Genomic DNA, 16,899 nt, shown 5'->3' with positions numbered 1-16,899 from the left:
ATGCATTTCCCCGCTTTTTGCGAGGACATGGGGCTCGAGGAGATAGTTCTCTGTTTAAGCCTCCTCCTGTGGGGGGGTAGACACCTTTGTTTCTCTTTCTTTCATGCATTTTTCTTCCTTTCCTCCTTTTGGCCCTTAGCCTTACATTTGTTGTGGGGGGTGCCCCTATTCAATGTTGTGTCAGATTTTTCAGTAATACATGGAAATGAATCTTGGCAATGGATATCTTGACTCTTGTTACGATGAAGAACGTAGCAAAATGTGATGCCTAGTGTGAATTTAAAAATCCTGTGAATCATCGAGTTTTTGAATGCAATTTGCACCCGAGGCCTTGGTCGAGGGCATGTCTGTCTAGGCATCACATCCCATTCAAGCACACTCCCTGCAATATGTTAGGGAGCAATAGAGTTGGTCATCTGTACCCAATGTGGTGCGGTTGGCTGAAATACCTCAAGTGATGTTTCATGGCGTGCATCTGTGAGCAGTGATATTGTCCCCTTGGATGGGTAGACAGCGTTAGCTAACGCGGGATTTGTGTGGCAACACTTGAACTTTCTTTGCTCTCTCTTATCCTCCCATCAGGTAAAGCAGATTTAGATCCAACTTTGTGACCTCAGCTCAGGCGAGAACACCTGCTGAGTTAAGCATATAATTAAGCAGAGGAAAAGAAACTTACAAGGATTACCCTAGTAGCGGCGAGCGAACCAGGAAGAGCCTAGCATGAAAATCAGGCAGCAACGTCACCTGAATTGTAGTCTGTAGAAGCGTCCACAGTGGTGGAATTGGGCCAAGTCCCTTGGAAGGGGGTGCCTGAGAGGGTGATAGCCTCGTCGGCCCGGGACCCTACCACATCACGATGCGTTATCGGCGAGTCAGGTTGTTTGGGAATGCAACCCTAATTGGGTGGTAAATTTTGTCCAAGGCTAAATATTGGTGAGAGACCGATAACAAACAAGTACCGTGAGGGAAAGATGAAAATGACTTTGAAAAGAGAGTTAAAGAGTGCTTGAAATTGCTAGGAGGGAAGTAGATGGAGACTGCTGATGTGTCTCGGTTGGATGTGGAATGGCTCAAGCTGGTCCCCCACTTGACTTGAGGTGAAAACCAACATGGACTGCTACATCATCACAAGCGAGGGTGGATTACAGCCTATCAGTTTGCCATTACGGTGGTCGAGGAATTCAGCGTGTGCCCTTGTGGTGGGCCGTGTGCACCTACACACTCGTGGTGTTGGTTGGTGGGCTTTCCATTCGACCCGTCTTAAAACACAAACCAAGGAGTCTAACATGTGTGAAAGTCAGCGGGTTTGAAAACCTGTGAGGTGCAAGGAAGCTGACGGGAAAGATCCCCTCTTTGGGGGGTGCATCGTCAACCGACCTTGAGCTTATACGAAGGGTTCGAGTGCGAGCACACCTATTGGGACTCGAAAGATGGTGAACTATGCCTGAGTAGGGCGAAGCCAGAGGAAACTCTGGTGGAGGCTCGTAGTGATACCAAACCATTCATCTGACTTAGGTATAGAGGTGAAATACTAATCAAACAATCTAGTAGCTGGTTTCCTCTGAAGTTTCCCTCAGGATAGTTGGAGCTCATGCAAGAGTTTTATTCGTAAAGGAATGATTAGAGGCATCAACGGTGTAACACCCTCAACCTATTCTCAATATTTAAATAGGTAAGACGATGCCGCTACTCCATTGAGCCGCGCCATGGAATCGAGAGCTCCAAGTGGGCCATTTTTGGTAAGAATAAATAGCAATGCGGGAAGAAATAAAAGTCGAGTTACAGTGCCAAATTGTGCGCTAACCTAGATCCCACAAAGGGTGTTGGTTGATTAAGTCAACAAAACGGTGGTCATGGAAGTCAAAATCTGCTAAGGAGTGTGTAATAACTCACCTGCTGAATCAAATAGCCCTGAAAATGGATGGTGTTGAAGCATGCAACCTATACTCTATTATCGGAGCAATTGCCTGGCTCTGATGAGTAGGAGGACGCGAGGGTCATTAAGAAACCTTGGGTGTGATCTTGGGTGGATCGGCCGCCGGTGCAGATCTTGGTGGTAGTATCAAATATTCAAATGAGAACTTTGAAGACTGAAGTGGGGAAAGGTTCCATGTGAATAGCACTTGGACATGGGTTAGTCAATCCTAAGAGATGGGGAAGCCTTGTATCAACGGTGCATTCTACACGAGCATCGAAGGGTAATTAGGTTAATATTCCTGAACCGGGACATGGTGGCAGGCATAAACATTAGGAAATCCAGAGATGTTGTTGGGGGCCTCGGGAAGAGTTATCTTTTCTTTTTAACAGCTTTCCCACCATAGAATCGGTTCACCTAGAGATAGGGTATAACAGCTGGAAGAGCACTGCACATCTTGCAAAGTCTGGTGCACCCTCGGCGACCCTTGAAAATCTAGAGGACCGAGTATCATTCATGCCTGGTCGTACTCATAATCGCATCGGGTCTCCAAGGTGAACAACCTCTAGTCAATAGATCAATGTAGGTAAGGGAAGTCGGAAAAACTGATCCGTAACTTCAGGAAAAGGATTGGCTCTGAGGGTTGGGCCTATGGGTCTGTGCCATCAACTCATGGGTTGTTGGCAGTCTGCCCAAGCTACTCTCATGGTGGAGGCAGGAAGTCATGTGTCGATTGGGCTATGGCTTAGAATGCCCCCTGCTGGGGGATTTTCCCTAGGCATTGAACAGTCGACTCAAAACTGGTACGGACAAGGGGAATCTAATTGTTTAATTAAAACAAAGCATTGCGATGGTCCCTGTGGATACTAACGCAATGTGATTTTTGCCCAGTTCTCTAAATGTCAAAGTGAAGAAATTCAACCAAGCCCGGGTAAATGGCGGGAGTGACTATGACTCTCTTAAGGTATCCAAATGCCTCGTCATCTAATTAGTGATGCACATGAATGGATTAATGATATTCGCACTGTCCCTCTCTACTATCTAGTGAAACCACAACCAAGGGAATGGGCTTGGAAAAATTAGCGGGGAAAGAAGACCCTGTTGAGCTTGACTCTAGTTTGACTTTGTGAAATGACTTGAGAGGTGTAGAATAAGTGGGAGCCGTTTTTGGCGCAAGTGAAATACCAATACTTTTAAAATTATTTTACTTATTATGTGGGGCAGAGACAGGGAACTATCCCTGTTCTTAGCCTTAAGGCACGTTTCAGTGGGTTGATTGGGGCAGAAGACATTGTCAGGTGGGGAGTTTGGCTGGGGCGACACATCTGTTAAAAGATAACGCAGGTGTCCTAAGATGAGCTCAAAAAGAATAGAAATCTCATTTGGAAAAAAAGGGTAAAAGATCATTTGATTTTGATTTTCAGTATGAATACAAACCGTGAAAGCATGGCCTATTGATCCTTTATATTTTCAGAATTTGAAGCTAGAGGTGTCAGAAAAGTTACCACGGGGATAACTGGCTTGTGGCAGCCAAGCATTCATAGTGACGTTGATTTTTGATCCTTCGATGTTGGCTCTTCCTATCATTGTGAAGCAGAATTCACCAAGTGTTGGATTGCTCACCCACCAATAGGGAATGTGAGCTGGGTTTAGACCATCATGAGACAGGTTAGTTTTACCCTACTGATGAACCACACCACAATATTAATTCAACTTAGTATGAGAGGAACCATTGATTCACACAATTGGTCATCGTGGTTGGTTGAAAAGCTAGTGGCGTGAAGCTACCATGTGTCGGATTATGACTAAATGCCTCTATGTCAGAATCCACGCTAGAAGTGGTGCATGTCACTCTTCGACTATATCTCGACCCATAGTAGGGGTGTCGCTTTGTCGCCCTTAGGGACTCGTGTCATTTGCAAACCATGACTGTGAAGCATCTCAGTCAGGGAAACTTTGAAGTTCAATTCCAAACAGTCATTGAGAAGAATCCTTTGTAAAGGACTTAAATATGCGATGAGGTATTGTAAGTGGTAGAGTGGCCTTGCTGCCACGATCCACTAACATTCAGCCCTTGGTCGCCTTGATTTAGAGCTTCGCTCTTGTCACAAAAAAATCCAGACAACCTTCCCACTCTCGCGCCTTTGCCTCTTCCTCCAAATGACAACTTTTTATTTCTTGGGGGTGGGAAATTTAGGGTTTCCACACTGCGACGGAAAAGGTGCCAAAGCCTGAGAAAATTGGGGTTTCCATGTTGTGCTCCGGTGCCCAAAATTTTGGGGTTTCCATGTCGTGCCTCAGCACCCAAAATTTGGGGTTTCCACGTTGCAACAAAAAAGGCACCAAAGCATGGGAAAAATTGGGGTTTCCATGCCGCACCTCGGCGCCCAAGCATGGGAAAAATTGGGGTTTCCATGCCGCACCCCAGCCTCCAAAATTTTGGGTTTCCACCAGGCATCTAAAATTTGGGCTTTCGCCCGCCAAAAAAAAAATTGGGGTTTCCATGTCGCACCCAAAATTTGGGGTTTCCACCTAGCGCCTAAAATTTGGGGCTTCTGCCTGGCACAAAAAAATTTGGGGTTTCCATGTCATGCCCAAAATTTGGGGTTTCCACCCGGTGCCTAAAATTTGGGGCTTCCGCCCGGCGCAAAAAATTTGGGGTTTCCATGTCGCACCCAAAATTTGGGGTTTCCAAGTCGCACCTTGGTGCCCAAACCTGGGGAAACTTGGGGTTTCCATGTCGCGCCATGATCAAAACCAGTGGAGCCCAAGCCTACAGAAACTTGGGGTTTCCATGTTGTGCCATGACTGAAACCGGCGGTGCCCAAGCCTGCAGAAACTTGGGGTTTCCATGTCGTGCCTTGGCACCCAAGCCTGGGAAACTTGGGGTTTCCATGTCACGCCACGATCGAAATCGACGGTGCCCAAGCCTGGGGAAACTTGGGGTTTCCATGTCGTGCCCTGGTGCTCAAGCCTGGGAATCCTAGGGTTTCCATGTCATGCCACAACGGAAACCAACGGCACCCAAGTCTGGGGAAACTTGGGGTTTCGATGTTCTGCCCTTGATGGAACCGTGGTTTCCACATTTTATGGCACGATGGAAACACGAGTTTTTCAATAATGCCCCAACGTGGGGAACTTGAGGTTTCCATGACGATGCAAACCTGCTCGCAAGTCTAGGGAACTTGGGGTGTTTCGAAACTGCTGCTCAAGTCTAGGGAACTCGCAGTTTCCATGTCATAGCGCGGCCGAAACCACTGACGGAAACCACCCAAGTTTGGGAAACATGTGGTTTCCATGTCGCGGCACACCTTGAATCACCTGAGAGTCTATAGAACTTCAAATTTCCATGTCATGGGGTGACAAAAAACTGCCAAAGTCTGGGGAACCAGGCTGTCCATTTCGCGACGAGATGGAAACTGCTACCCAAGTTAGTGGACACATGGGTTTTCCATTTCGCGTCATGACAAAAATTGCTACCCAAGTCTGGGAAATGCAGGATTCCCATGTCACTCGTGTTGTGGCTAAAACTGTCGCCCAAGTCTGGGGAGCTTCGAGTTTCCATGTCATCGCGTGACAGGGAATGACCGCCCATGTTTGGGGAGCTTCAGGTTTCCATGTCATCGTGCAACAGGGAATGACAGCCCAAGTCTAATGAACATGGGGTTTTCCATTCCGTGGCATGATGGAAACCACCCAATTATGGGAAACTCAGGGTCTTCCATGTCCCACCACGATAGAAACTACAACCTCGATGCAGGGAACCTCTACCACGTATGGGGGGGGGGGGTCTCGGGTGTCAGGTATTCGATTCGGGAGCGCCCGAGAGAGTCAAAAGACTGAACATGTAGTATGGGCACATGCGTTCGATTATATGCAACTCCGGTGAGCATTCAGTTATGTGCAAAGACTTGGCACGACATTCCCTTATGCGCGACGGTGATTGGCGCACTCATAGCGGGCACGTCATGTTGGGCAGGATGCATGCCCCTTGATACGTGCACGATGGGCGAGTCATCAGCGGAAGGCACGCGGGTGACCCTTGTTGGGTGCCGAGATGAAAGAGGTGACCATGTGTGGATGAGTTTGGATGTGAGCAGGTTTGCAACTTGCGGCGATGGGTATAATCAACTAAGTGTTGGAGCTGACCCGTGGATGTGATGATGCACATGAAGGGATGTGGCAGTTCATTGGAATCGGGTGTGTCCAGGTTATGTGGCAGGTCAGTCGAGCATGCATGTTGATGGATCCAACCCTTGTTATCCTTGAGAGACATGGCCCTTGGGCGAAAGGATGCGTATAATTAAGGAGGATGGCATTCGACGAAGGGACATCAGGCTCAGACTTCCATATCACAGAACAAGTGTGAAGGAAGGAGTTCGGCGAAAACAGAAGGAAGATAAGGACATGGGTAACAGGGCTACAACAGTAGGTAGATTACAGCAGGTGGGTCGGACTTGGTAGTGTGGACAGGTAGAGCGGGGCAGGTTACCGATCAGGCAGGCAGGCCACACCTTGTGCGGGCCATGCGCCCTCGTTATGGACTTCACCGACGAGCAAAGTTTGGGCACCACAGAATGGAAAGTCAGGTGAACAAGTTTGCAGTTCAGGTGTGGAGTTGTGTCATGCAAGCCGTGGGTGGTGCAGCATGACCACATGACATGATGGGTTGAAAGAATAATTGAAGAAGATAAATTGATGGTAAGTTATTTTTGCAACATTGTTAAGAACACTTACTGGAAAATTGACTGACCATTGAAGTAGGCACAAACTATGTACTCAAGTATTGGTAAAAGGAAAAAGTACGGCGGTGCCGTACCCACTTATGTGTGGTTGAAATACTACCACTACGATAGGAGCATGACATGGGGTCTCCCAGTCCCTCCTCGAAAAAAGTCACCAAATTGCAGGGAACCCAGGGATTCCATGTCCCGCCTTGTTAAAAGCCTCCCAAGTGCAGGAAATTTGGGGTTTCCATTTCTCGTCATGATGTAAATCACCCCAGGTGTACTAAACTTGGTGGACATCGAGTCTACAACCTCACATCAAGAAAAATGCTTGGCTGGTAAGGAGAATGAAGGTTTCTTCATTGGTAAAGGATCTCACTAAGGATCAAAGGTTGGAGTCTCTTCTAGAGCTAGTCCACCAAGGACTATCAAAAGTTGGGAGAAGGACATAGTGACGGGGAACAAAGTGCTGAAGAAACAAAGTGTAGAGAGGAGGAAGGACTTGACTTGTGTTTTGAGGATATTCTTGCCAAGGGTCTAGGGCTTCGCAATGACCAATAAGAAGCTTCAATAAGAGAAATTTACGAAAGGGTTTTCGTCTCTAAGAGAGAGAGAGGTTTTTCCTTGGTAGAGAGCCAACATCTTGTGTTCTTTTTCTTATGTTTTTGGCACGAGTTTTATGAAGTAAACACACATGCATTAATAGGAAGAGAAGAAGATTAAGATATCAAGATAAATTGTAAAAGAGCTTCACAAATTGTTATCAAGTCTAGAAGAATACCACTATACCCCATTGCCCCAGATTCTTCAACGCGGTATCGGAGCTAAGGTGACCCATCAAGGAAAGGGAATCTCAAGAACATTTGCAAGGTTGAAGCATCAAGCCAAGAAGTCTCAATCACATCAAGGACAAGAAGGTCTACCATCTATCATTCATCATGTAAGACTACAAAGCAAGAAGAAACGCCTTGTATAAAGGCACCTACAAGAAGAACAAATCAAAGAGGGACCTACATCAAGCTACACCATCTTGAAAAATGAAAGGCACTATGAGTCAAGTCATCAAGCAAATCCATTTGAAGAAAGCAACTTGAAGAACATCAAGATCTAAGGAAGTTAAGCCATCATGTCTTGAAGAAGAAAGCAAGTTCACTACATCTTAAATGATATCAAGTAAATATATGTCCCCTTCTAAGTACACCTCAATGTCTTTTTGCAAGGAAAGTAACAAATTGGTTAGGACCACTACATGTCCAAAGTCCTGTTGGGTTGTGTTATATTCTTTCCACGACTAACCTACGTAGTTAAATGGGGGGACAGCCCCCCTTCGTTGCGTACCGCCCCCCCTGTCCGGGGGGTTTGAGGGGGGCGGGTAGCCCCCCTCTACGGGGTCCGGGGCAGCGCCCCGGGAAATTTTTTTTTGGACCCTATATTAGGTTGGGCGAACCTACCTATGGTTTTGTGCATGATTTTCGCACATGGTATTGGACGCGATGGTTTTTCGGTCCATGGTATTGGATGCTTCGGCATGTATAAATATGTATTGTAACATTGAAAGGAATATAATGAAAAATCAAGCTGGTAGACATTTGGTATCAGAGCTGTTTTGGCTTCAAGGGGACGCCTTTGTTGCTGAGGGGTTTCGCTCGGGCCTGTGGTAGACCCTGTTCAGTGGGAGATCTGCGAGATCGATTCTGGTGGTGAAAGAAGATGGCGAGCAGTGGAAAGATCGAGATTGAGAAGTTCAATGGTCAGAGTTTTGAGTTGTGGAAACTCAAGATGGAGGATATGTTGGTCGATAAAGATCAGTGGATCGCGGTAGATCCGGGTACTAAACCATCGGGAGTGACCGATGAAGAATGGAAGAAATTGGATCGGAAGGCAAAGAGCACAATACGATTGTGTGTCTCAGATTCAGTATTGCTGAATGTATCAGGGGAAGCTACAGCAAAGGCTTTGTGGGTCAAGTTAGGGACTTTGTACCAATCTAAGTCTCTGGTGAATAAACTGTTCCTGCGGAAAAAGCGGTATAACCTGAGGATGAAAGATGGAGACTCGGTGACAGAGCATCTGAATGTGTTTAATACTGTGGTAATTCAATTATTATCTATTGATATTAAAATTTCAGATGAAGATAAGTGCATCAGTCTATTGTGTTCTCTACCAAATTCGTGGGATAGTCTGGTTATTGCAATAGGTAGCAATGCAACTGCTTTGCAGTTTGATGAAATAGTCTCAGCCTTGCTGACGAAGGAGATGAGATGGAAGAATATGGAAAACCAGAATGGTGATGCCTTTTCTGTACGAGGACGGTCCCAGAACAGAAACAAAAATAAGTCATCGAGTGGGAGATCTAAATCTAGAGGGAGACCTAAATCTCCAGGAAAACCTACAAAGGTGGTGTGCTGGAAATGCGGAAAGGAAGGGCACTTCAGAAGGGATTGTAAATCTAAAGCTCCTGATAAAGGAAAGGGATCTGATGATGCTCCTTCTGCAGAGGCGAAAACCGCCTCAGATGAAGGTGGGGATGTGTACTTGGCTTCTTCAAGTACACATGTAGATCATGAGGCATGGTTGATTGACTCAGGTGCATCCTTTCACTTCACTCCCCATAGAGAGTGGTTCTACGAGTATGAGAAATACGATGGTGGTGATGTCTTCTTAGGAGATGATAGGAAGGCTAGAATCATTGGTCGGGGAAAAGTAAAGTTGAAGTTGCAAGGTGGAAGGGTTAGAACACTTCCGGGTGTTCTACATATTCCTGCATTGGCCAGAAATCTGATTTCTGTCAGCAAGTTGGATGATGCAGGTGTAAAGACGGTGTTCGAGAAAGATACCTGCAAGATGGTTCGAGGAGCACTGATATTAATGCGGGGAGTTCGGATTGGAACTCTGTACAAGCTGCAAGGTAGCACTGTTGTTGATGGGTGCAATAGTTCTATGGTTCCTGAAAATGGAGTAGAAAATCTAGTGGTCTTTGGAGAGAAGACCATGTTGTGGCATCAAAGGCTTGGACATATTGGAGAGAAGGGCCTTCGAATACTTCATGGTAAAGGTATGGTAGAAGGTATGAATGACAGCTCTCTGGATTTTGATTTCTATGAAAATTGTGTGTATGGGAAGCAGAATCGAGTGAGTTTCCCCTCTGGTGGTAAGAGGACAAAACAGATATTAGAGCTTGTGCACAGTGATGTGTTTGGACCTGTGAAGGTTCCATCACTGGGTAAGTCTGTGTACTATGTATCATTCATAGATGACTTCTCAAGGAATACATGGATATATTTCCTTAAGAAGAAATCTGAAGTCTTTGACAGGTTTAAAGAATTTAAGGCTCTGGTGGAAAATCAGACAGAGAAGAAGATAAAGGTGCTGAGGACAGATAATGGTGGAGAATTTTGCAGCAAGGAATTTGAAGAATTTTGTAAGAAGTGTGGTATAGCACGGCAGAAGACTACTCCATATACACCTCAGCAAAATGGAGTCGCAGAAAGAATGAACAAGACGTTGATGGAAAGGGCAAGAAGCATGCTCAGTGGTGCCGGGTTAGGACAAAAATTCTGGGCAGAGGCGGTGGATACTGCACGTTACCTGATCAATAGATCACCCTCATCCGCGTTGGAGGATAAGACTCCACAAGAAGTATGGACTGGTAAGAAACCCTCTCTTTCACATCTGAGGGTATTTGGATGTGATGCATATGTACATGTTCCAAAGGAGAAACGAACCAAGTTGGATAGTAAATCTGAAAAGTGCATCTTTATTGGGTATAAGGATGGTTTAAAGGGTTATAAGCTTTGGAACCCATTCATACGGAAGGTTGTGTACAGCCGAGATGTGGTGCTCAGAGAGGTAAAAGATGTTATTCAACATGAAGTCCAACCAAAGGAACCTGAGAAGATAGAGTTTGAGCCAAAGGAGGAAGAATCAGACTCTGCAGCAGAGGAGGAATCAGAAGATGAAGAGCCACAAACTCCGGCTGTGAGAAGATCAGGTCGAGAAAGAAGGCAGCCAGAAAGGTATAATCCATCTGCTTTCAGTTCAAATTTTGCTTTGTCTGTTACTGATGATGATCCCAAAACTGTGAAGGAAGCAGTGGATTCAGAGGATGGAAAACTCTGGAAAGAGGCCATGGTTGATGAAATGGCATCTTTGCACAAAAATGAGGCTTGGGATCTGGTAGAGTTGCCGGCTGGAAGGAAACCCATTGGCAGCAAAATGGGTGTTCAAGAAGAAGACTAGTGTAGAAGGAAAGGTGGAGAAATACAAAGCTCGGTTGGTAGCAAAAGGTTATTCCCAGGTGCCGGGAATTGATTTTGGTGATATTTTTTCTCCTGTTGCCAAGGTAGCTTCTATTAGATTACTTTTATCTGTTGCTGCTGCTTTTGATTTTGAGGTAGAACAGATGGATGTGAAGACAACATTTCTTCACGGGGATTTGGAAGAGGAAATCTACATGAGGCAACCTGAAGGCTTTGCGGTGAAGGGTAAGAAAGAACTGGTATGCAAGTTAAAGAAGTCTCTATATGGGTTAAAACAGTCATTAAGGATGTGGTATCAGAAATTTGATACATTTATACGGGGACTTGGCTTCACCAGAAGCAAAGCAGATCATTGTGTGTATTTTAAATTAAGTGGTGACCGTGTTATTTATCTGGTCTTGTATGTGGATGATATGTTGCTGGTTGGAAATGACAAAGAAATTATCCAGGATTTGAAGACCCAATTGTCCTCCAAATTTGACATGAAAGATCTTGGTGCTGCAAACTATATTTTGGGCATGGAAATTAAAAGAGATCGGGCAAAGAGGAAGCTCTAGTTAAACCAGAGGAAGTATGTCGAGACAATACTGCAGAGGTTTAATATGCAGGATAGTAAACCGGTGAAGGTTCCTATTCCTGTAGGTGTGAGGTTATCTGCTGAACAGTGTCCCAAGACACAAGAAGAGGAAGAGGACATGTCCCGTGTTCCATATGCAAGTGCAGTCGGTAGCCTGATGTATGCAATGGTCTGTACTAGACCAGACATTGCACATGCAGTGGGAGTATTGAGCAGGTTTATGTCAAAACCTGGGAAGGAGCACTGGACAGCAGTGAAGCGGGTTTTCAGGTATTTGCGTGGCACTAGTGATTATGGTTTGTGCTACCAAGGAAGACCAGGATTGGACAGAGTGTTGGATATTCATGGTTTTGTTGATGCAGAATGGGCTGGAGATCTGGATCAGAGAAGATCTACAAGTGGGTATGTGTTTAACCTATTTGGAGGTGCAGTCAGTTGGATGAGTAAGAAGCAATCTGTAGTGGCACTATCAACTACAGAGGCAGAATACATGGCAGCCACTCATGCAAGCAAGGAAGTAGTTTGGTTGCAGAGGTTGTGTTCAAGTATGGGGTTAGTACAGGGAGCTATAAGAATAGACTGTGACAGCCAAAGTGCAATTTTCTTGGCAAAGAACCTACTTATCATTCAAAGACAAAGCACATTGATGTTCAGTATCACTTTGTGAGGGATATGATAGAAGACAAAAAGGTGTTGCTGGTAAAGGTGGAGACTTTGAAGAATACTGCAGATGCATTGACAAAATCTGTGAGCTCTGAGAAGTTCTCTTGGTGTAGAGAAACAATGGGTGTTTCAGGGGTGAAAAAAATGACTAAGCTCTCCTGTGGAAAGAAAACAACAAGTGGGAGATTGTTGGGTTGTGTTATATTCTTTCCACGACTAACCTACGTAGTTAAATGGGGGGTTAGAGGGGGGCGGTAGCCCCCCTTCGTTGCGCCGATTGCGCAGCAGGGGGGTCACAGGTGGGGCGGTAGCCCCCCCTGTCCGGGGGGTTTGAGGGGGGCGGGTAGCCCCCCTCTACGGGGTCCGGGGCAGCGCCCCGGGAAAATTTTTTTTGGACCCTATATTAGGTTGGGCAAACCTACCTATGGTTTTGTGCATGATTTTCGCACATGGTATTGGACACGATGGTTTTTCGGTCCATGGTATTGGATGCTTCGGCATGTATAAATATATATTGTAACATTGAAAGGAATATAATGAAAAATCAAGCTGGTAGACAAGTCCAATGATTTGGATGCCAATAATATGGATGCTACAAAAGGGATTATCCTAAACTTAAGAAGGACAACAACAACAAGAGAAAAATGGAAGAAGCTCATGCAACTAAAGAAGTGAAAGAAGACAACAAGAAGCAAAAGAAGGAAGATCCTCCTATGACTAAGTCAACCTCTTTGCTTAAGTCTTCTTTCAAAGTTTTGAGTAGTATAGGAGCATATAGAAATAGAATAGATTGCATGGTTAAAGATATATTCTAGAATATAGGAGCATGGTGTAGATATACTCAAGATATTCACATAGAAGGAGCATACCTATTAAAGGGTCTCATCCACAATGAAAAAATGATTGGTCATGATCAAAATTCTTAGAAGGCCTCCATCATCAAAGGAAGAAACGTTTGCAACGTAAGGGTCTTCAAGATCCTCTGATAGAATCTTCAAAATAAGGTTCATACATAAGGGGGTAGATGTCTCATGGGGTGTCCCATTTATGGGATTCAAGAAAGGATGATATACAGGCGAGAGTAGATGAAGCAAGAAAGGCTACACCAATCGAGGAGAACTATCAAATAAAGCTGAGATGATAAAAGCATAATCAAGATGAGGTTTGTATGCATCAAAGTTTAAGTCATGTCATCATATATATTGGGTCATCGGAAAAGTTATAGAATAATTATTAAGAATAAAATGATCTCTTTCACTAGTGATATGCTCAGAGGCATGTAGTACAATGGAGTAAAGGTCAACATGAACAAGTGCTCTCATAAGGAGCATAAGGTGGTTGACTAATCAATCCAAGAAGAAGCAAATGAAGAAAGAGATCAAGCATGTGAAGAACATCATGGTCACAAATAATAACTATTTGACAGATTCCTCAACATCTCTCGAAAGAAGGCATGGCAACTCTGACAAAGGAAGAAAAAGATCAAAGGACCCTTGACACTTACGAAGGCCCTGGAGATAGTAAGGTGTAAATCATTGGTTCAACTCTACAAGTATGTCATGATGAAGAGGCCATCCAACAAAATCACCATTTGATGTTGAAGCAATATCACATTGAAGTCATGAAGGGCCACTAAATCAAAGTATGGGAACAAGAAAGTACAACTAAGCATCCATGTGATAAGTATTATGAAGGATAGAAAAGATAAAAAAGGAGTAGCTAGATGACAAAAAGGACCTAATATATATCAAGAAGGCCACTTTCCACGAAGGGAGCAATGACATGACAAACTAGGAGGGAAAGTGATCAATGGTTGGTACCCTGCCAAGAAGAAGTTCAAACAAATACTTCATGACATCGAAGGAAAGAAGGAGATCAAGCAGCTGAAGGACCTACAAAGAAGACGTTGTTGATGAATGGACAATTCCATAGCTAAGAGGGAGTTATAATAAGTTCCCAACTACAAAGGAACTTGGGAAAGTTCCTTTTCAGAGGAAACTTGGGCATGTCTTCCTCAATCAAGGGGAAGAGATAGACACAACATTCTTGTCTCCACTTGGCAAGAAAGAATGGGAGGATTGGGTGATCATCTAGCATCTGATTCTCTTTGAGGATGTGTAGGGCATCCAAGACAAGAGTAGGCAAGAGGAGCGGTATTCTTTTAGGGTTGGGAACCCAAGACAAGAATTGTCCTAGAAGGTCATACTCAGGGAACACCTAGGTGGGTATGTACCTTGAGAGACAATTACTAAGGTGTTTATAAGCCATTGGCCTCACCAACATTATGCTCTGATATTATGAGAGATAAAGTTGTTAGTCAAGGCCTTACTATGAACAATGTTGGCTAATATGATGCTATAACAAATGGGTTTCCAATCCAGTTTCTCTTATGTGAATTATTCAAGATTGAAAAATAGCCAAACACCTTGTAATGATTTATGAATACCTCCCTAGTTAAGAGGGGGTGTTGAAGAAAGTGTAACTGGGTTCGGTCTTCATAAATGTACTTTTGATATTTGTATTTATTCAAGAAAATAAATAAATATATATTATATTTATCATTGAGTTTCTTGCTCATTGAAATAGGCCTAGCACATGTTAAAGTGTTATACATGAGTCGAAGAGTCAAAAGAAAATGTTGAAGACCTTAAGGGCATGTTAGACCAGGTATATTTATGTATTAGAGTTAAAGATATTGCTACCCTCATTTCTTCATTTGGGTCATGCACCCATTCAAACCCCAAATTTCGTTCAGGGGGGCCGGGTCGTGCTGTGTGTGGGTGCCCTGGCACACAAGGCTGTGCCAAAAATGTTAAGTCGTAAATACCCATGTGTCTTCTGCACGTTCATGCGGCCCTTTTTCCTGGTGCTACCTCGTGCCCTTTTTCAGGTCGTGCACCCATGGAAACCCCAAATTTTGTTTAGGCAGGTCGGGTCAGCTTTCCGAGGGTGGGTCGAGTCGTGTCATGGCATGTGTGGGAGCCCGGGCACATGTGGTCGTGCCAAAAATTCTAAGTCGTCACTGCCCGCGTGTCTTCTGCACGTCTGTGCTGCCCATTTGCCTGATGCTCCCTCGTGCCTTAGTTTAGGTCGTACACCCATAGAAACCCCAAATTTTGTTCGGGGCGTGCACACATGGAAACCCCAAATTTTGTTTGGGCGGTTCGAGTCACGTCATGTGTGGGTGCCCGTGTAAACGCGTTTGGGCGAGTCAGGTTGAGTTGTGTTATGCTGTCTGTGGGTGCTCGGGAACATGTGGCTGTGCAAAAAATGCTAAGACATGACTGCCCGTGTGCCTTCTTCACTTTCATGTGACCCGTTTTCCTGAGGCTCCCTTGTGCCTTCGTTCGGGTCGTGCACCCATGGAAACTAGAAATTTCGTTCGGGTGGGTCAGGTCGTGCCGTGCGTGGGTGCTAGGGTACACATGGCAGTGCCAAAAATGCCAAGTCGTGACTCCCCATGTGCCTTCTACACGTTCACGTGACCCATTTGCCCAACACTCTCTTATGCCTTCATTCGGGTCATACACCCATGGAAACCCCAAATTTCATTCGGGTTGTGCACCCATTGAAACCCAAAATTTTGTTCAGGTCGGGTCATGTTGTGTCGTGTGTGGGTGCCTGTGCAAACGTGTTCGAGTAGGTTGGGTCAACTCGTCTAGGGCTAATTAGCTCATGTCGTGTTGTGTGTGGGTGCCTGGGCACATGTGGGTGTGCCAAAAATGCTAAGTTGTGACCGCCCTTGTGCCTTTTGCATGTTCGTGCGGCCTGTTTTCCTGATGCTCTCTCATGCTTCATTCAGGTCATGCACTCACGGAAACCCCAAATTTCGTTCAGGTCGTGCACCCATGGAAACCCCAAAATTTATTTAGGCAGGTCAGGACATGTCGTGTGTGGGTGCCCGTGCAAACACATTGGGGTGGATCGGGTTGGGTCAGGTCATTTCATGTCATGTGAGGGGGCCCAGGGCACACGTGGCCATATCAAAAATGCTAATTTGTAACCGGGGGTGGGCTTTGTGCATTTTCGTGCGGCCCGTTTGCTCGACTCTCTCTTGTGCCTTTGTTTCAGTCATATGTTGGAGCCCATTTAAACTCGTTCGGGCAGGTCGTTTGCCATGTAAACTCATTAGAGCAGGTCATTTTCCCATGTAAACTTGTTTGGGTGGGTCGTTTGCTCGTGTAAACTTGTTTGGGCAGGTCGTTTTCTGTGCAAACTTGTTTGGGTGAGCCTTTTGAGGGCACCCTTGTAACCTTGTTCAGGCGAGTCGTTTTCCATCTAAAATTGTTCGGGAAGGTCGTTTGAGGGCACCTGTGTAAACTCATTCGGGAGGGTCATTTTCCATGTAAAATCATTTGGGCAGGTCGGTTGAGGGTCGTTTGCCATGTAAACTTGTTCAGGCAGGTCGTTTGCCATGTAAACGCATTTAGGCAGGTTGTTTGAGGGCGCCCATGTAAACTCGTTCGGGAAGGTTCTTTGCCATGTAAACTCATTTGGGCGGGTCATTTGAGAGCGGTCATGTAAACTTTTTTGGGTGGGTTGTTTGAGGGCGCTCATGTAAACTCATTCAGGTAGGTCGTTTAAGGGCAGCCGTGTAAACTCATTCAGGCGAGTCGTTTGAGGGCGGCCGTGTAAAATCATTCGGGCGAGTTGTTTGAGGGTGGTTGTGTAAACTCGTTTAGGCAGGTCATTTGAGGGCGGCCATTTAAACTTGTTCGGGCAAGTCGTTTGCCATGTAAACTTGTTCAAGTGGCTCAT

At 45.2% G+C, this 16,899-nt stretch overlaps 2 non-coding genes across 2 annotated transcripts; both read left to right on the top strand.

Annotated features, from left to right (window-relative positions):
- Positions 1-207: 207 nt before the first annotated feature.
- LOC149157321 (5.8S ribosomal RNA) lies at positions 208-361 on the top strand. The gene has a single exon (XR_016262098.1). It is a non-coding gene; the product is annotated as a 5.8S ribosomal RNA (ribosomal RNA).
- Positions 362-608: 247 nt separating this feature from the next.
- On the top strand, positions 609-4,007 carry LOC149157320 (25S ribosomal RNA). The gene has a single exon (XR_016262109.1). It is a non-coding gene; the product is annotated as a 25S ribosomal RNA (ribosomal RNA).
- Positions 4,008-16,899: the final 12,892 nt, after the last annotated feature.

Source organism: Pinus tabuliformis, chromosome 5_2 (genome assembly GCF_031772625.1).
Source record: "Pinus tabuliformis cultivar Carrire ecotype Pingquan chromosome 5_2, CPIR1, whole genome shotgun sequence".
NCBI classification, from domain to species: Eukaryota; Viridiplantae; Streptophyta; class Pinopsida; order Pinales; family Pinaceae; genus Pinus; species Pinus tabuliformis.
Note: the sequence above shows the minus strand (reverse complement) of the source record. Positions and strands in the feature narration are given on the sequence as shown.